Raw genomic sequence first — 21,608 nt, 5'->3', positions numbered from 1 at the left:
TAAGTAGGTGATTGCTATAAAATGCCAATCACCTGGGGGCGGAGATTGCCACCAGAGTAAGCAGAGATGTCTCAGCTGAGCTTGGACTGTATTTATGCTTGTTGAATGGTTTAGAATGCTTATGGTGCCATTTAGATGGAAGACTTTACCTATAAGTTTCTAATCTATATATAAATATGCTTCATATTTGTGTTATTTGGTGTTACAATCTTTTAGAAAAGTTATGGATTAGATATTTCTATTATAGATGCAGAACTTCTGAACATTTGTGTTTCCTAAACTTAAAAATTCCAAGTTATTATGTACTCAAGTGTTTTCTGTCATTGAAGGTACTACTGCAGAATCAAGCCCTTCATCCAGTCCATATTTTAGAATGACACTAAAAGTAATTTTAAACAATGTTAGAGGTCTTCAATCTAACATAAAAATAAAAAAGCACTTAATGTATATAAAGCCATAAACGCAAAGCTTATACTCTTACAGGAAAATCATTTTACCAAGGAACAGACACATAAATATTGGGGTAAGGAGACAATACTATGCCACAGACCGTAAGAAACATTGTGGAGTATCCATTCCTATCCAGGGCTCACTTGATTTACAGGAAGAGGAGGTGATTAGAGATTTCACGGGCAGATTTTTAATTTTAAGAAGACAACTTGCGGGAATACCTATATTTATAGGTAATATCTATGCCCCTAGTGAGAGGAGTTCTCCTTTTTTTGCTAAATTAAGCAAATGAATTACATTCTGGAAACATTATCGTACTATTTTAGGGGGTGATTTAAATCTAATACGTGATGGTAAGCACAATAAATCGGAGACAGGGGAATCCCAGATAGGAACAAGGAAGGGCAACATTCTAAGTGATTTTTTACTGGACCACAATTTACTTAAAGGGAAGTCAACACAAGATTTTTTATTGTTTTAAAAGACAGATAATCCCTTAATTACCCATTCCCCAATTTTGCATAACCAACACAGTTATAATAATACACGTTTTACCTCTGTAATTACCTTGTATCTATGCCTCTGCAAACTGCCCCCTTATTTCAGATCTTTTGACAGACTTGCATTTTAGCCAATCAGTGCTCACTCCTCAGTAAATTCATGTGCAAGAGCTCAATGTTATCTATATGAAACACATGAACTAACGCTCTCTAGTGGTGAAAAACTGTCAAAATGCATTTAGATTAGAGGCGGCCTTCAAGGTCTAAGAAATTAGCATATGAACCTCCTAGGCTTAGCTTTCAACTACGAATACCAAGAGAACAAAGCAAAATTGGTGATTAAAGTAAATTGGAAAGTTATTTAAAATGACATGCCCTATTTGAATCATGAAAGGTTTTTTTGGACTTGACAGTCTCTTTAATAGTTGGAGAGTTCTGCATTAAAAAGAAAGATTATACAGATAGCCCTCAGTTAACGCCGGGGATAGGTTCCAGAAGGAATGGTTGTAAATCGAAACCGTTGTAAATGGAAACCCAGTTTATAATGTAAGTCAATGGGAAGTGAGGGAGATAGGTTCCAGGCCCCTCTCAAAATTGTCATAAGTAACACCTAATACATTATTTTTAAAGCTTTGAAATTAAGACTTTAAATGCTAAACAGCATTATAAACCTAATAAAATAATCACACAACACAGACTTCACTTGCATTTTTCTGCAAATAGTTCTTTCTATGCATTCCAATCTGGACTGATTTATAGACAGGAAGATCTTGTTCCTTTGAAATCTGCTTGATAGCTCAGGTCTGGTTAAGCTGATTAATTTCAGCTTGCTTGGCTTTGCTGCAACACAAGCGGACAGCTCCGCCTACTGGCAATTTTAATAAATGAACTGCTTCTCAATGCTTTTCAATAGCAGTCACATGACTGGAAAAAAAGGTTGTTATTCTGAAACGGTGTAAATTGAACCGTTGTAAAACGAGGGCCACCTGTACATATTTTTCTCATGTCCATAGGACTTTTTCTAGAATAGGCTATATTCTCATTAGGCAGATTATGGTGCCATTACTAAAACTCTCATCTTTTATGACGATCAATGTCAACTCCAAAAGTAAACCTCTCTCAATCTGGGCAGCTCACAAAGCATTTATACAGGGGGCCCTCATAAAAAGAGGCAAGTAATATTAACCCTTTAATAAATAATGACAGAATTATTTCGTCATGGAACAATTGAACAAACTACTGTGTCCTTAAGGGGATAAAAAGGGTAAACTACAACTTATTAACGCATTAAAATCAGATATTAGCGGTCTTCAAACTATCCATAAGGGAAACCCTGGGTCCTCCCCTGCTCCTGGTCTTTTAGAAAAGAAAGCAGAACTAGAAAAATTACTAAAAGATAATGCTAAGCATTCCCTTCACCTAATAGACACACAGTATTTCGTCTTTGCAAATAACAAGAGCCTCGGCACTTCCGCGGATTCAGAGCATAGAAGGCAGGGCGACCAGCCATCTTTTGGAGTGTGCTAATATTTTTGCTGATTTTTACCAAAAGCTTTATAATTTAAAACAAGAGGGGAATAACTCTAAAGTAATTATTAAAATTAATAATTTTCTAACTGAAAGCCCATTACCTAAACTCACCAAGAAGACATTGATTCCCTTAATACGGTAGTAACTCCTACTGAAGTGATGGGGCATATTAAAAATGTAAAATCTAATAAAGAACCTGGCCCAGATGGGTTTTCGAGCAGTTACTATAAACATTTGCAGAGATCTTGGTACCACATCTAGTCTTGTTCTATAACTCCATTTCTGAAGGTCACCCTATTATTGGCTGCAAGAAGTTCTGTAATCCTTAAGCCTGTCAAAAGTAAATTACAATGTGGAAATTACCGAACAATTTCACAGAACTATCAGAAAAAAAACATAATTTATGCTTACCTGATAAATTTATTTCTCTTGTAGTGTAGTCAGTCCACGGGTCATCCATTACTTATGGAATATATCTCTTCCCCAACAGGAAGTTGCAAGAGGATCACCCAAGCAGAGCTGCTATATAGCTCCTCCCCTCACATGTCAAATTCAGTCATTCGACCAAAACCAGACGAGAAAGGAGAAACCATAGGGTGCAGTGGTGACTGGAGTTTAATTAAAATTTAGATCTACCTTAAAGACAGGGCGGGCCGTGGACTGACTACACTACAAGAGAAATAAATTTATCAGGTAAGCATAAATTATGTTTTCTCTTGTTAAGTGTAGTCAGTCCACGGGTCATCCATTACTTATGGAATACCAATACCAAAGCTAAAGTACACGGATGAAGGGAGGGACAAGGCAGGAACTTTAAACGGAAGGAACCACTGCCTGAAGCACCTTTCTCCCAAAAATAGCCTCCGAAGAAGCAAAAGTGTCAAATTTGTAAAATTTTGAAAAAGTGTGAAGTGAAGACCAAGTTGCAGCCTTGCAAATCTGTTCAACAGAGGCCTCATTTTTAAAGGCCCAGGTGGAAGCCACAGCTCTAGTAGAATGAGCTGTAATCCTTTCAGGAGGCTGCTGTCCAGCAGTCTCATAGGCTAAACGTATTATGCAACAAAGCCAAAAAGAGAGAGAGGTAGCCAAAGCCTTTTGACCTCTCCTCTGTCCAGAGTAAACGACAAACAGGGAAGAAGTTTGACGAAAATGTTTAGTTGCCTGCAAATAGAACTTCAGGGCACGGACTACGTCCAGATTATGCAAAAGTCGTTCCTTCTTTGAAGAAGGGTTAGGACACAATGATGGAACAACAATCTCTTGATTGATATTCCTGTTAGTAACTACCTTAGGTAAGAACCCAGGTTTAGTACGCAGAACTACCTTGTCTGAATGAAAAATCAGATAAGGAGGATCACAATGTAAGGCAGATAACTCAGAGACTCTTCGTGCCGAGGAAATAGCCATCAAAAACAGAACTTTCCAGGATAACAGGTTGATATCAATGGAATGAAGGGGTTCAAATGGAACGCCTTGAAGAACGTTAAGAACTAAGTTTAAGCTCCACGGCGGAGCAACAGTCTTAAACACAGGCTTAATCCTAGCTAAAGCCTGACAAAAAGCCTGAACGTCTGGAACTTCTGCCAGACGTTTGTGTAGAAGAATAGACAGAGCAGAAATCTGTCCCTTTAACGAACTAGCAGATAAGCCCTTTTCTAAACCCTCTTGTAGAAAAGACAATATCCTAGGAATCCTAACCTTACTCCATGAGTAACTCTTGGATTCGCACCAATAACAGAATTTATGCTTACCTGATAAATAACTTTCTCCAACGGTGTGTCCGGTCCACGGCGTCATCCTTACTTGTGGGATATTCTCTTCCCCAACAGGAAATGGCAAAGAGCCCAGCAAAGCTGGTCATATGATCCCTCCTAGGCTCCGCCTACCCCAGTCATTCGACCGACGTACAGGAGGAAATATGCATAGGAGAAACCATATGATACCGTGGTGACTGTAGTTAGAGAAAATAATTCATCAGACCTGATTAAAAAAACCAGGGCGGGCCGTGGACCGGACACACCGTTGGAGAAAGTAATTTATCAGGTAAGCATAAATTCTGTTTTCTCCAACATAGGTGTGTCCGGTCCACGGCGTCATCCTTACTTGTGGGAACCAATACCAAAGCTTTAGGACACGGATGAAGGGAGGGAGCAAATCAGGTCACCTAAATGGAAGGCACCACGGCTTGCAAAACCTTTCTCCCAAAAATAGCCTCTGAAGAAGCAAAAGTATCAAATTTGTAAAATTTGGCAAAAGTGTGCAGTGAAGACCAAGTCGCTGCCTTACAAATCTGGTCAACAGAAGCCTCGTTCTTGAAGGCCCATGTGGAAGCCACAGCCCTAGTGGAGTGAGCTGTGATTCTTTCAGGAGGCTGCCGTCCGGCAGTCTCATAAGCCAAACGGATAATGCTTTTAAGCCAAAAGGAAAGAGAGGTAGAAGTTGCTTTTTGACCTCTCCTTTTACCAGAATAGACAACAAACAAAGAAGAAGTTTGTCTTAAATCTTTAGTGGCCTCTAAATAGAATTTTAGAGCCCGGACTACGTCCAAATTGTGTAACAAACGTTCCTTCTTTGAAACTGGATTCGGGCACAAAGAAGGTACAACTATCTCCTGGTTAATATTCTTGTTGGAAACAACTTTCGGAAGAAAACCAGGCTTAGTACGTAAAACCACCTTATCTGCATGGAACACCAGATAGGGCGGAGAACACTGCAGCGCAGATAACTCAGAAACTCTTCTAGCAGAAGAAATTGCAACCAAAAACAAAACTTTCCAAGATAATAACTTAATATCTACGGAATGTAAGGGTTCAAACGGAACCCCTTGAAGAACTGAAAGAACTAGATTAAGACTCCAGGGAGAAGTCAAAGGTCTGTAAACAGGCTTGATTCTAACCAGAGCCTGAACAAACGCTTGAACGTCTGGCACAGCTGCCAGCCTTTTGTGAAGTAAAACAGATAACACAGAAATCTGTCCCTTCAGAGAACTTGCAGATAATCCCTTCTCCAAACCCTCTTGTAGAAAGGATAAAATCCTAGGAATTTTTATCTTGTTCCACGGGAATCCTTTAGATTCACACCAACAGATATATTTTTTCCATATCTTATGGTAAATTTTTCTAGTCACAGGCTTTCTAGCCTGAATCAGAGTATCAATTACAGAATCTGAAAACCCACGCTTTGATAAAATCAAGCGTTCAATCTCCAAGCAGTCAGTTGGAGAGAAACCAGATTCGGATGTTCGAATGGACCTTGAACAAGAAGGTCCTGTCTCAAAGGTAGCTTCCATGGTGGAGCCGATGACATATTCACCAGGTCTGCATACCAAGTCCTGCGTGGCCATGCAGGAGCTATCAAGATCACCGAAGCCCTCTCCTGGTTGATCCTGGCTACCAGCCTGGGAATGAGAGGAAACGGTGGGAAAACATAAGCTAGGTTGAAGGTCCAAGGTGCTACTAGTGCATCCACTAGAGTCGCCTTGGGATCCCTGGATCTGGACCCGTAACAAGGAACCTTGAAGTTCTGACGAGACGCCATCAGATCCATGTCTGGAATGCCCCATAATTGAGTTATTTGGGCAAAGATTTCCGGGTGGAGTTCCCACTCCCCCGGATGGAATGTCTGACGACTCAGAAAATCCGCTTCCCAATTTTCCACTCCTGGGATGTGGATTGCAGACAAGTGGCAGGAGTGATCCTCCGCCCATTGAATTATCTTGGTCACTTCCTCCATCGCCAGGGAACTCCTTGTTCCCCCCTGATGGTTGATATATGCAACTGTCGTCATGTTGTCTGATTGAAACCTTATGAATTTGGCCTTTGCTAGATGAGGCCAAGCTTTGAGAGCATTGAATATCGCTCTCAGTTCCAGAATGTTTATCGGGAGAAGAGATTCTTCCCGAGACCATAGACCCTGAGCTTTCAGGGGTTCCCAGACCGCGCCCCAGCCCACCAGACTGGCGTCGGTCGTGACAATGACCCACTCTGGTCTGCGGAAGCTCATTCCCTGTGACAGGTTGTCCAGGATTAGCCACCAACGGAGTGAATCTCTGGTCCTTTGATCTACTTGAATCGTCAGAGACAAGTCTGTATAATCCCCATTCCACTGTCTGAGCATGCACAGTTGTAATGGTCTTAGATGAATTCGTGCAAAAGGAACTATGTCCATTGCTGCAACCATCAATCCTATTACTTCCATGCACTGCGCTATGGAAGGACGAAGAACAGAATGAAGAACTTGACAAGAGCTTAGAAGTTTTGATTTTCTGACCTCTGTCAGAAAAATTCTCATTTCTAAGGAGTCTATTATTGTTCCCAAGAAGGGAACTCTTGTTGACGGGGAAAGAGAACTTTTTTCTATGTTTACTTTCCATCCGTGAGATCTGAGAAAGGCTAGGACGATATCCGTATGAGCCTTTGCTTTTGACAGAGACGACGCTTGAATCAGGATGTCGTCCAAGTACGGTACTACTGCAATGCCCCTTGGTCTTAGAACCGCTAGAAGGGACCCTAGTACCTTTGTGAAAATTCTCGGAGCAGTGGCTAATCCGAATGGAAGTGCCACAAACTGGTAATGCTTGTCCAGAAAAGCGAACCTTAGGAACTGATGATGTTCCTTGTGGATAGGAATATGGAGGTACGCATCCTTTAAATCCACCGTGGTCATAAATTGACCTTCCTGGATGGTAGGAAGGATCGTTCGAATGGTTTCCATTTTGAACGATGGAACCCTGAGAAATTTGTTTAGGATCTTGAGATCTAGAATTGGTCTGAATGTTCCCTCTTTTTTGGGAACTATGAACAGGTTGGAGTAAAACCCCATCCCTTGTTCTCTTATTGGAACTGGATGAATTACTCCCATCCTTAACAGGTCTTCTACACAATGTAAGAATGCCTGTCTTTTTATTTGGTTTGAAGATAATTGAGACCTGTGGAACCTTCCCCTTGGGGGTAGTTCCTTGAATTCCAGGAGATAACCTTGAGAAACTATTTCTAGTGCCCAAGGATCCTGAACATCTCTTGCCCAGGCCTGAGCAAAGAGAGAAAGTCTGCCCCCCACCAGATCCGGTCCCGGATCGGGGGCCATCCCTTCATGCTGTTTTGGTAGCAGTGGCAGGCTTCTTGGCCTGCTTACCCTTGTTCCAGCCTTGCATCGGTCTCCAGGCTGGTTTGGGTTGAGAAGTATTACCCTCTTGCTTAGAGGATGTAGAAGTAGAGGCTGGTCCGTTTCTGCGAAAGGGACGAAAAACAGAATTTATGTTTACCTGATAAATTACTTTCTCCAACGGTGTGTCCGGTCCACGGCGTCATCCTTACTTGTGGGATATTCTCTTCCCCAACAGGAAATGGCAAAGAGCCCAGCAAAGCTGGTCACATGATCCCTCCTAGGCTCCGCCTACCCCAGTCATTCGACCGACGTTAAGGAGGAATATTTGCATAGGAGAAACCATATGGTACCGTGGTGACTGTAGTTAAAGAAAATAAATTATCAGACCTGATTAAAAAAAAAACCAGGGCGGGCCGTGGACCGGACACACCGTTGGAGAAAGTAATTTATCAGGTAAACATAAATTCTGTTTTCTCCAACATAGGTGTGTCCGGTCCACGGCGTCATCCTTACTTGTGGGAACCAATACCAAAGCTTTAGGACACGGATGAAGGGAGGGAGCAAATCAGGTCACCTAAATGGAAGGCACCACGGCTTGCAAAACCTTTCTCCCAAAAATAGCCTCAGAAGAAGCAAAAGTATCAAACTTGTAAAATTTGGTAAAAGTGTGCAGTGAAGACCAAGTCGCTGCCCTACATATCTGATCAACAGAAGCCTCGTTCTTGAAGGCCCATGTGGAAGCCACAGCCCTAGTGGAATGAGCTGTGATTCTTTCGGGAGGCTGCCGTCCGGCAGTCTCGTAAGCCAATCTGATGATGCTTTTAATCCAAAAAGAGAGAGAGGTAGAAGTTGCTTTTTGACCTCTCCGTTTACCGGAATAAACAACAAACAAGGAAGATGTTTGTCTAAAATCCTTTGTAGCATCTAAATAGAATTTTAGAGCGCGAACAACATCCAAATTGTGCAACAAACGTTCCTTCTTTGAAACTGGTTTCGGACATAGAGAAGGTACGATAATCTCCTGGTTAATGTTTTTGTTAGAAACAACTTTTGGAAGAAAACCAGGTTTAGTACGTAAAACCACCTTATCTGCATGGAACACCAGATAAGGAGGAGAACACTGCAGAGCAGATAATTCTGAAACTCTTCTAGCAGAAGAAATTGCAACTAAAAACAAAACTTTCCAAGATAATAACTTAATATCAACGGAATGCAAGGGTTCAAACGGAACCCCCTGAAGAACTGAAAGAACTAAATTGAGACTCCAAGGAGGAGTCAAAGGTTTGTAAACAGGCTTAATTCTAACCAGAGCCTGAACAAAGGCTTGAACATCTGGCACAGCGGCCAGCTTTTTGTGAAGTAACACAGACAAGGCAGAAATCTGTCCCTTCAGGGAACTTGCAGATAATCCTTTTTCCAATCCTTCTTGAAGGAAGGATAGAATCCTAGGAATCTTAACCTTGTCCCAAGGGAATCCTTTAGATTCACACCAACAGATATATTTTTTCCAAATTTTGTGGTAAATCTTTCTAGTTACAGGCTTTCTGGCCTGAACAAGAGTATCGATAACAGAATCTGAGAACCCTCGCTTCGATAAGATCAAGCGTTCAATCTCCAAGCAGCCAGCTGGAGTGAAACCAGATTCGGATGTTCGAACGGACCCTGAACAAGAAGGTCTCGTCTCAAAGGTAGCTTCCAAGGAGGAGCCGACGACATATTCACCAGATCTGCATACCAAGTCCTGCGTGGCCACGCAGGAGCTATCAAGATCACCGACGCCCTCTCCTGATTGATCCTGGCTACCAGCCTGGGGATGAGAGGAAACGGCGGGAACACATAAGCTAGTTTGAAGGTCCAAGGTGCTACTAGTGCATCCACTAGAGCCGCCTTGGGATCCCTGGATCTGGACCCGTAGCAAGGAACTTTGAAGTTCTGACGAGAGGCCATCAGATCCATGTCTGGAATGCCCCACAGCTGAGTGACTTGGGCAAAGATTTCCGGATGGAGTTCCCACTCCCCCGGATGCAATGTCTGACGACTCAGAAAATCCGCTTCCCAATTTTCCACTCCTGGGATGTGGATAGCAGACAGGTGGCAGGAGTGAGACTCCGCCCATAGAATAATTTTGGTCACTTCTTCCATCGCCAGGGAACTCCTTGTTCCCCCCTGATGGTTGATGTACGCAACAGTTGTCATGTTGTCTGATTGAAACCGTATGAACTTGGCCCTCGCTAGCTGAGGCCAAGCCTTGAGAGCATTGAATATCGCTCTCAGTTCCAGAATATTTATCGGTAGAAGAGATTCTTCCCGAGACCAAAGACCCTGAGCTTTCAGGGATCCCCAGACCGCGCCCCAGCCCATCAGACTGGCGTCGGTCGTGACAATGACCCACTCTGGTCTGCGGAATGTCATCCCTCGTGACAGGTTGTCCAGGGACAGCCACCAACGGAGTGAGTCTCTGGTCTTCTGATTTACTTGTATCTTCGGAGACAAGTCTGTATAGTCCCCATTCCACTGACTGAGCATGCACAGTTGTAATGGTCTTAGATGAATGCGTGCAAAAGGAACTATGTCCATTGCCGCTACCATCAACCCGATCACTTCCATGCACTGAGCTATGGAAGGAAGAGGAACGGAATGAAGTATCCGACAAGAGTCTAGAAGTTTTGTTTTTCTGGCCTCTGTCAGAAAAATCCTCATTTCTAAGGAGTCTATTATTGTTCCCAAGAAGGGAACCCTTGTTGACGGAGATAGAGAACTCTTTTCCACGTTCACTTTCCATCCGTGAGATCTGAGAAAGGCCAGGACAATGTCCGTGTGAGCCTTTGCTTGAGGAAGGGACGACGCTTGAATCAGAATGTCGTCCAAGTAAGGTACTACAGCAATGCCCCTTGGTCTTAGCACAGCTAGAAGGGACCCTAGTACCTTTGTGAAAATCCTTGGAGCAGTGGCTAATCCGAAAGGAAGCGCCACGAACTGGTAATGTTTGTCCAGGAATGCGAACCTCAGGAACCGATGATGTTCCTTGTGGATAGGAATATGTAGATACGCATCCTTTAAATCCACCGTGGTCATGAATTGACCTTCCTGGATGGAAGGAAGAATAGTTCGAATGGTTTCCATCTTGAACGATGGAACCTTGAGAAACTTGTTTAAGATCTTGAGATCTAAGATTGGTCTGAACGTTCCCTCTTTTTTGGGAACTATAAACAGATTGGAGTAGAACCCCATCCCTTGTTCTCTTAATGGAACGGGATGAATCACTCCCATTTTTAACAGGTCTTCTACACAATGTAAGAATGCCTGTCTTTTTATGTGGTCTGAAGACAACTGAGACCTGTGGAACCTCCCCCTTGGGGGAAGTCCCTTGAATTCCAGAAGATAACCTTGGGAGACTATCTCTAGCGCCCAAGGATCCAGAACATCTCTTGCCCAAGCCTGAGCGAAGAGAGAGAGTCTGCCCCCCACCAGATCCGGTCCCGGATCGGGGGCCAACATTTCATGCTGTCTTGGTAGCAGTGGCAGGTTTCTTGGCCTGCTTTCCCTTGTTCCAGCCCTGCATTGGTCTCCAAGCTGGCTTGGCTTGAGAAGTATTACCCTCTTGCTTAGAGGACGTAGCACCTTGGGCTGGTCCGTTTCTACGAAAGGGACGAAAATTAGGTTTATTTTTTGCCTTGAAAGGCCGATCCTGAGGAAGGGCGTGGCCCTTACCCCCAGTGATATCCGAGATAATCTCTTTCAAGTCAGGGCCAAACAGCGTTTTCCCCTTGAAAGGAATGTTAAGTAGCTTGTTCTTGGAAGACGCATCAGCCGACCAAGATTTCAACCAAAGCGCTCTGCGCGCCACAATAGCAAACCCAGAATTCTTAGCCGCTAACCTAGCCAATTGCAAAGTGGCGTCTAGGGTGAAAGAATTAGCCAATTTGAGAGCATTGATTCTGTCCATAATCTCCTCATAAGGAGGAGAATCACTGTCGACCGCCTTTATCAGCTCATCGAACCAGAAACATGCGGCTGTAGCGACAGGGACAATGCATGAAATTGGTTGTAGAAGGTAACCCTGCTGAACAAACATCTTTTTAAGCAAACCTTCTAATTTTTTATCCATAGGATCTTTGAAAGCACAACTATCCTCTATGGGTATAGTGGTGCGTTTGTTTAAAGTGGAAACCGCTCCCTCGACCTTGGGGACTGTCTGCCATAAGTCCTTTCTGGGGTCGACCATAGGAAACAATTTTTTAAATATGGGGGGAGGGACGAAAGGAATACCGGGCCTTTCCCATTCTTTATTAACAATGTCCGCCACCCGCTTGGGTATAGGAAAAGCTTCTGGGAGCCCCGGCACCTCTAGGAACTTGTCCATTTTACATAGTTTCTCTGGGATGACCAACTTGTCACAATCATCCAGAGTGGATAATACCTCCTTAAGCAGAATGCGGAGATGTTCCAACTTAAATTTAAATGCAATCACATCAGGTTCAGCTTGTTGAGAAATGTTCCCTGAATCAGTAATTTCTCCCTCAGACAAAACCTCCCTGGCCCCATCAGACTGAGTTAGAGGCCCTTCAGAAATATTAATATCAGCGTTGTCATGCTCTTCAGTATCTAAAACAGAGCAGTCGCGCTTACGCTGATAAGTGTTCATTTTGGCTAAAATGTTTTTGACAGAATTATCCATTACAGCCGTTAATTGTTGCATAGTAAGGAGTATTGGCGCGCTAGATGTACTAGGGGCCTCCTGAGTGGGCAAGACTCGTGTAGACGAAGGAGGGAATGATGCAGTACCATGCTTACTCCCCTCACTTGAGGAATCATCTTGGGCATCATTGTCATTGTCACATAAATCACATTTATTTAAATGAATAGGAATTCTGGCTTCCCCACATTCAGAACACAGTCTATCTGGTAGTTCAGACATGTTAAACAGGCATAAACTTGATAACAAAGTACAAAAAACGTTTTAAAATAAAACCGTTACTGTCACTTTAAATTTTAAACTGAACACACTTTTTTACTGCAAATGCGAAAAAACATGAAGGAATTGTTCAAAATTCACCAAATTTTCACCACAGTGTCTTAAAGCCTTAAAAGTATTGCACACCAAATTTGGAAGCTTTAACCCTTAAAATAACGGAACCGGAGCCGTTTTGAACTTTAACCCCTTTACAGTCCCTGGTATCTGCTTTGCTGAGACCCAACCAAGCCCCAAGGGGAATACGATACCAAATGACGCCTTCAGAAAGTCTTTTCTAAGTATCAGAGCTCCTCTCACATGCGACAGCATGCCATGCCTCTCAAAAACAAGTGCGCAACACCGGCGCGAAAATGAGGCTCTGCCTATGCTTTGGGAAAGCCCCTAAAGAATAAGGTGTCTAAAACAGTGCCTGCCGATATTATTATATCAAAATACCCAGATAAAATGATTCCTCAAGGCTAAATATGTGTTAATAATCAATCGATTTAGCCCAAAAAAAGTCTACAGTCTTAATAAGCCCTTTTTGAAGCCCTTATTTACAATCGTAATAAACATGGCTTACCGGATCCCAGAGGGAAAATGACAGCTTCCAGCATTACATCGTCTTGTTAGAATGTGTCATACCTCAAGCAGCAAGAGACTGCTCACTGTTCCCCCAACTGAAGTTAATTGCTCTCAACAGTCCTGTGTGGAAACAGCAATCGATTTTAGTAACGTTTGCTAAAATCATCTTCCTCTCACAAACAGAAATCTTCTTCTCTTTTCTGTTTCAGAGTAAATAGTACATACCAGCACTATTTTAAAATAACAAACACTTGATTGAAGAATAAAAACTACATTTAAACACCAAAAAACTCTTAGCCATCTCCGTGGAGATGTTGCCTGTGCAACGGCAAAGAGAATGACTGGGGTAGGCGGAGCCTAGGAGGGATCATATGACCAGCTTTGCTGGGCTCTTTGCCATTTCCTGTTGGGGAAGAGAATATCCCACAAGTAAGGATGACGCCGTGGACCGGACACACCTATGTTGGAGAAATAAATATTTACGCCATATCTTATGGTAAATTCTTCTGGTAACAGGTTTCCTAGCCTGTATTAAGGTATCAATAACCGACTCCGAGAAGCCACGCTTTGATAGAATCAAGCGTTCAATCTCCATGCAGTCAGCCTCAGAGAAATTAGATTTGGATGGTTGAAAGGACCCTGAATTAGAAGGTCCTGCCTCAGAGGCAGAGACCATGGTGGACAGGACGACATGTCCACTAGGTCTGCATACCAGGTCCTGCGTGGCCACGCAGGCGCTATCAGAATCACTGATGCTCTCTCCTGTTTGATCTTGGCAATCAATCGAGGAAGCATCGGAAATGGTGGAAACACATAAGCCATGTTGAAGACCCAAGGGGCTGTGAGAGCATCTATCAGCACCGCTCCCGGGTCCCTGGACCTGGATCCGTAACAAGGAAGCTTGGCGTTCTGGCGAGACGCCATGAGATCCAGATCTGGTTTGCCCCAACGATGAATCAGTTGAGCGAAGACCTCCGGATGAAGTTCCCACTCCCCCGGATGAAAAGTCTGGCGACTTAGAAAATCCGCCTCCCAGTTCTCCACGCCTGGGATGTAAATCGCTGACAGGTGGCAAGAGTGAGACTCTGCCCAGCGAATTATCTTTGAGACTTCCAGCATCGCTAGGGAACTTCTGGTTCCCCCTTCATGGTTGATGTAAGCCACAGTCGTGATGTTGTCCGACTGAAATCTGATGAACCTCAGAGTTGCTAACTGAGGCCAAGCTAAAAGAGCATTGAATATTGCTCTTAACTCCAGAATATTTATTGGGAGGAGTTTCTCCTCCTGAGTCCATAATCCCTGAGCCTTCAGGGAATTCCAGACTGCGCCCCAACCTAGAAGGCTGGCGTCTGTCGTTACAATTGTCCAATCTGGCCTGCGAAAGGTCATCCCCTTGGACAGATGGGGCCGAGAAAGCCACCAAAGAAGAGAATCTCTGGTCTCTTGATCCAGATTTAGCAGGGGGAACAAATCTGAGTAATCCCCATTCCACTGACTTAGCATGCACAATTGCAGCGGTCTGAGATGCAGGCGCGTAAATGGTACTATGTCAATTGCCGCTACCATTAAGCCGATTACTTCCATGCACTGAGCTACTGACGGGTGTGGAATGGAATGAAGGACACGGCAAGCATTTAGAAGCTTTGATAACCTGGCCTCCGTCAGGTAAATTTTCATCTCTACAGAATCTATAAGAGTCCCTAGGAAGGGAACCTTTGTAAGTGGTAATAGAGAACTCTTTCCCACGTTCACCTTCCACCCATGCGACCTCAGAAATGCCAGAACTATCTCTGTATGAGATTTGGCAGTTTGAAAACTTGACGCTTGTATCAGAATGTCGTCTAGGTACGGAGTCACCGCTATGCCTCGCGGTCTTAGTACCGCCAGAAGTGAGCCCAGAACCTTTGTAAAGATTCTTGGAGCCGTAGCTAATCCGAAGGGAAGAGCTACAAACTGGTAATGCCTGTCTAGGAAGGCAAATCTTAGGTACCGATAATGATCCTTGTGAATCGGTATGTGAAGGTATGCATCCTTTAAGTCCACTGTGGTCATGTACTGACCCTCTTGGATCATGGGAAGGATGGTTCGAATAGTTTCCATTTTGAATGATGGAACTCTTAGGAATTTGTTTAGGATTTTTAAGTCCAAGATTGGTCTGAAGGTTCCCTCTTTCTTGGGAACCACAAATAGATTTGAATAGAATCCTTGCCCGTGTTCCGTCCACGGAACTGGGTGGATCACCCCCATTAGTAAGAGGTCTTGTACACAGCGTAGAAACGCCTCTTTCTTTATTTGGTTTGCGGATAACCTTGAAAGATGAAATCTCCCTTGTGGAGGAGGAGATATCCCTGAGATATGATCTCCAACGCCCAGGGATCCTGGACATCTCTTGCCCAAGCCTGGGCGAAGAGAGAAAGTCTGCCCCCCACTAGATCCGTTTCCGGATAGGGGGCCCTCTCTTCATGCTGTCTTAGGGGCAGCAGCAGGTTTCTTGGCCTGCTTGCCCTTGTTCCAGGACTGGTTAGCTTTCCAGCCCTGTCTGTAACGCGCAACAGCTCCTTCCTGTTTTGGAGCGGAGGAAGTTGATGCTGCTCCTGCCTTGAAGTTACGAAAGGCACGAAAATTAGACTGTTTGGCCTTTGATTTGGCCCTGTCCTGAGGTAGAGCATGGCCCTTACCTCCCGTAATGTCAGCTATAATTTCTTTCAAGCCGGGCCCGAATAAGGTCTGCCCTTTGAAAGGAATATTAAGCAATTTAGATTTAGAAGTCACGTCAGCTGACCAGGATTTAAGCCATAGCGCTCTGCGTGCTTGGATGGCGAATCCGGAGTTCTTAGCCGTAAGTTTGGTTAAATGTACGACGGCATCAGAAACAAATGCGTTAGCTAGCTTAAGTGCTTTAAGCTTGTTCATAATTTCATCCAATGGAGCTGTGCGAATGGCCTCTTCCAGAGATAAAACCTTGTTGAACAAACATTTTCTTAAGGTAACCTTCTAATTTTTTATCCATTGGATCTGAAAAGGCACAACTATCCTCCACCGGGATAGTGGCACGCTTAGCTAAAGTAGAAACTGCTCCCTCCACCTTAGGGACCGTCTGCCATAAGTCTCGTGTGGTGGCGTCTATAGGAAACATTTTCCTAAATATGGGAGGAGGGGAAAAAGGCACACCAGGTCTATCCCACTCCTTGCTAATAATCTCTGTAAGCCTTTTAGGTATAGGAAACACGTCAGTACACACCGGTACCGCATAGTATCTATCCAACCTACATAATTTTTCTGGAATTGCAACCGTGTTACAATCATTCAGAGCCGCTAATACCTCCCCTAGCAATATGCGGAGGTTCTCAAGCTTAAATTTAAAATTAGAAATCTCTGAATCCAGTCTCCCTGGATCAGATCCGTCACCCACAGAATGAAGCTCTCCGTCTTCATGTTCTGCAAACTGTGACGCAGTATCTGACATGGCTCTCACATCATCCGCGCGCTCTGTCCTCAACCCAGAGCTATCGCGCTTGCCTCTTAATTCTGGCAATTTAGATAATACTTCTGTCATAACAGTAGCCATGTCTTGCAAAGTGATTTGTAAGGGCCTCCCAGATGTACTTGGCGCCACAAAATCACGCACCTCCTGAGCGGGAGGCGAAGGTACTGACACGTGAGAGTTAGTCAGCATAACTTCGTTGTCTGGTGATAATTTCTTTACATGTAAAGACTGACTTTTATTTAAAGTAACATCAATGCAATTAGTACACAAATTTCTATTGGGCTCCACATTGGCCTTTAAACATAGTGAACAAAGAGATTAATCTGTGTCAGACATGTTTAAACAGACTAGCAATGAGACTAGCAAGCTTGGAAATACTTTTCTAAATAAATTTACAAGCAATATAAAAAACGCTACTGTGCCTTTAAGAAGCACAAAAAGCTGTCACAGTTGAAATAACAATGAACCAAATTAGTTATATCAACCAATTTTTCACAGTAGATGTATTAAGATAGCAAAGGATTGCACCCACCAGCAAATGGATGATTAACCCCTTAATACCCAAAAACGGATAACAATTTAATAATTAATGTTTTTATCACAGTCAAAACACACTGTCACAGGTCTGCTGTGACTGATTACCTCCCTCAAAATGAATTTTGGAGACCCCTGAGCTTTCTAGAGACGTCCTGGATCATGGAGGATGAAGTAGGCAGATTGTGACTGAATTTTTACTGCGCAAAAAAGCGCTAAAATAGGCCCCTCCCACTCATATTACAACAGTGGGGAAGCTCAGTTAACTGTTTCTATGCAGAAAACAAAGATAGCCATGTGGTAAAAATCATGCCCCAATAAGTTTTATCACCAAGTACCTCACAAAAAACGATTAACATGCCAGTAAACATTTTGAACATACATTTTAAAAGTAATGAAGTGTTATTAATAAGCCTGCTACCAGTCGCTTTTACTGCAGTTAAGGCTCATACATTACTTCAGTATTAACAGTATTTTCAGAGTCAATTCCATTCCTTAGAAAAATACATTCAGTGTACACACACTCATCAGCCTAATACCAGTCGCTATCACTGCATTTAAGGCTGAACTTACGTTACATTGGTATCAGCAGTATTTTCTCAGTCAATTCCATTCCTCAGAAAAATAATTTACTGCACATACCTCGTTTGCAGGGGGGCCCTGCATGCTATTCCCCTTTTCTGAAGTTACCTCACTCCTCAGATGAGAACAGCCAGCGGATCTTAGTTACGTCTGCTAAGATCATAGAAAACGCAGGCAGATTCTTCTTCTAATGCTGCCTGAGAACAAACAGCACACTCCGGTGCCATTTAAAATAACAAACTTTTTATTGAAGAAATAAACTAAGTTAAAAAACACCACAGACCTCTCACAACGACCTATCTTTAGTTAGGTTGCAAGAGAATGACTGAATATGACATGTGAGGGGAGGAGCTATATAGCAGCTCTGCTTGGGTGATCCTCTTGCAACTTCCTGTTGGGGAAGAGATATATTCCATAAGTAATGGATGACCCGTGGACTGACTACACTTAACAAGAGAAATATATTTAGGAAAATATTAGTAAACAGACTGACTGATTAACTAATGCCAAGTCTTGTCCACCCAGATCAAGTCGGCTTCATCAAGCACAGGCAAGCACCTGACAATGTCTGCATAATTGTTGACTTGATTGATGTTGCTTCCAAGCACAAGGATGCCTTCTCTGTTTCTATCCTGAGGAGATTAGGTATAGAGGGACAATTCCTTAAAGCAATACTAGCTATGTACTCCAAACCTCCTGCCCCCTGTGTTAAAAAATGCAGGGTATACGTCAAAAGATGTTTTCATCAAAAATGGAACCAGATAGAGGTGTCCCCTATCCCTGCTTTTATTTGCTTTATGCATAGAACCCTTGGTGGCCTAAATTAGATCTAACAAAGGTGTTTCTGGGATTTTGGTTGGTACTACAGAACACAAAAAGGCACTGTTTGCCGATGACATTATTCTGATGATCACTAGACCACTTATTTCCCTATCGGTTTTATACTCTCTTAGTCACAAATTTTCTGAAATTTCCAGGTAAAAGATTAGAAAGGAAAATGTGAATGTGTAGAGGTATTTCTTCCTCCCCATACTCAGAAATTGATGGAAATCAATTTTAATTTAAAATGGGCTGCAAAGAGTCTTAAATATCTCAGAATTAATATTTCTAACAATCTTCAAGATCTGTTCAAGACCTCCAATTGAGATCCTTAGTCTCTAGTATAATTGGGAAAATTTGCACGAGTCCAGACACTTGTTTGGATAAATTATTCCTTTCTGACCATAGAATAAGAAGCTATTTGTCAGGATTTCACCTGACTTTGATTGTTTTTTGCAGCTTTTTGTTTTAGCTGCATTTCTCTCACCTGTGTTCTCTCCTTGGGGGATATTTGTCAAGCTGTCAAGTGTGCTGCATTCGTCGGCACCAATACGCTCGCCTAACATCGCGACCGCGGACCTGAATATGATCTCCATATTTATAAAAAAAGCCGGCAAACGCCAGATGGATCCTTCAAGCGGGACTTCAATAGCTGTAAGTGGATTGTCGGGGTTAGTGTTAGGTTTATTTAAGGGTTTTTTGGGTGTGTTTTATTTTTAGATTAGGGTCTGGGCAGTAAAAGCGCTAAATGCCCTTTTAAGGGCAATGCCCATACAAATGCCCTTTACAGGGCAATGGGGAGATTAGGTTACTTTAGATAGGTTTTTTATTTGGGGGGGGGGTTGGTTGGGTGGGTGGTGGGTTTTACTGTTGGGGGGTGTTTGTATTTTTGTTTTACAGGTAAAAGAGCTGATTTCTTTGGGGCAATGCCCCACAAAAGGCCCTTTTAAGGGCCATTGGTAGTTTTTTGTAGGCTAGGGTTTTTTATTTTGTGGTTTGTTTTTTTCGTAATTCAGTGTTTTTTATTTTTTGTAACTTAGCGTTTATTTTTTTAGGTAATTTAGTAATTTGTAATAAGGTTTAATAGTAGATTTAAATAATTTGAGTAGGGTTAGGGTTTTTTAATATGTCATTTAGTTTAATTGGTAGTTTAATTTAATTGTAGTATGATAGTTAGGGTAGGTTAATTAATAGTTTTAAAATAGCTTATTTTAATTCTACAGGTAAGTTTAAATTTATTTGAAGATAGGGATGTTTTAATTTAAAGTTAGCGGGTTGTTAGGTTTAGGGGTTAATAGCTTAATTTATTTTATGGCGATGTGGGGGGCTGGCGGTTTAGAGGTTAATAGGTTTAGTTAGTGGTAGTGACGTGGGAGGCCAGAGGTTTAGGGGTTAATACATTTATTTAATGGCGGTGGGGTTGGGGAGCGGCGGCATAGGGGTTAATAAGCTTATTTAGGTTGCTGCAGTGTCCGGGAGCGGCGGGATAGGGGTTAATAAGTTTATTTAGGTTGCGGTGGGGTCCGGGAGCAGCGGAATAGGGGTTAATAACATTATGTAGGTGGCGGCGATGTCGGATTAGGGGTGTTTAGACTCGGGGCTTATGTTAGGGTGTTAGGTGTAAAGTTTACTTGTTTTCAATCATATAAATCAATGGGATATCTGGCAGCATCGAACATAAGCTTTCGCTGCTTTCAGACTCCCGTTGATTCCTATGGCATCCGCGGCCTCCAGGGTGGCGGATTGAAAACCAGGTACGCTGGGCCGGAATAGCCGCAAATGTACCTTTTAGAAATTTGACAAATGGGAAAAAGTGTTAGATAGAGTCGAATGTGTATTCGGAACATCTGTAAGGATGTAAGCATCGATCAGCGTCAGATTGAGACCAGCGGATCATATGTTACGTCACAAATTTCAACTTTTGCCGGTATGTAGGCTAGGTCGGATCAATCTCGCAACAATTACGCTGCGGAATTCCGGCGTATTTGCGGTTGACAGCTTGATAAATATCCCCCCTTGTCTGAAGCAGAGTGAGTAACGCTGCTCACTTCACCCAGGCTCCCTCTTATGGCCAAACTGGAGAACATCATAAGTGAGAGACAGGTTGCGGTCCCAGAAGGGCCCCCGTTCAGTCGGCCTTTGCCCTTGCGTTGTCTCTGACTTCTCTGTGAGTTCATGTGTTCCTTATTCTGTGTATAACCCGGCTTATTTGATGTCCCTTCTGGTTCTTGAACCCTGGCTTGTTCCTGAAAGCTGATCTTTGTGTTCCTGACCCCGGCTTGTCTGACTACCAGCTCTGGCTTTGATTCCTGGCTTGTCATTTGGCTTTTAGACTTTATTATTTTTTTCTATTTTTTAATAAAGGTGTGATTAATTTAGCAATTCACGTATCTGCCTGATTCCTGGTACCCTGACACTATTAGACTTATCTACTGCTACATTGACTGTCCCAAAACTAGAACTAGCTAAAGAATTTACCCCATTAACATGGAATACACTTTTCCCTGTTGTGCAAACTTACAGGAAAACTTTTTAAAAACAGCTTTTAGATGGTACTTGACCCCTTAATCTTTCTCAACACAAGGTACACTACAACTGCCGCCTTGCTTTAGAGGTTGTCACTGTGAAGGGACATACTATCACATGTGGTGGTCTACTCCACATTTGGAGTGTAACCTCTAGTCTATTATCTAAAATATTTAACAGAGAGATACAACTCTTACCTGAGACAGCACTATTACATTGACCTATAAAAAAGTAAACTAAATAATGGAAATAGTGGCAACGGTGTTAGTTTAAGCAAATATCAACCCCTTCATAATATAGTATGCTGAAATAATAGTAGATATATAATCTATTCAGTATTCATTATATACCAGTTAGTATCACTGGTGAAGTGTAGGAGAAGGGGGGTGCTGACTGTCTGATAGATATATAGGTACAAAAAAGAGAGAGAAGTTTGACAGTACCCAGCACTCACAAAACACTATATAGTAACAGTATGCATTGAAAACCGGATTGTGTCAAGAACTGGTTATTAAAACGTAACTTTTACTAATGA

The 21,608-nt window shown here is 42.7% G+C and overlaps 1 protein-coding gene across 2 annotated transcripts in view; it reads right to left on the bottom strand.

Moving 5' to 3' along the window:
• ACAD10 (acyl-CoA dehydrogenase family member 10) overlaps nt 1-21,608 on the bottom strand; it is a 392,348-nt gene that overhangs the window by 302,289 nt on the left and 68,451 nt on the right. The window lies entirely within an intron of this gene.

Source organism: Bombina bombina, chromosome 2, assembly GCF_027579735.1.
Source record: "Bombina bombina isolate aBomBom1 chromosome 2, aBomBom1.pri, whole genome shotgun sequence".
Taxonomy (NCBI): Eukaryota; Metazoa; Chordata; class Amphibia; order Anura; family Bombinatoridae; genus Bombina; species Bombina bombina.
The sequence above is the reverse complement of the archived record's forward strand: the minus strand, read 5'-3'. Positions and strand labels throughout refer to the sequence as shown.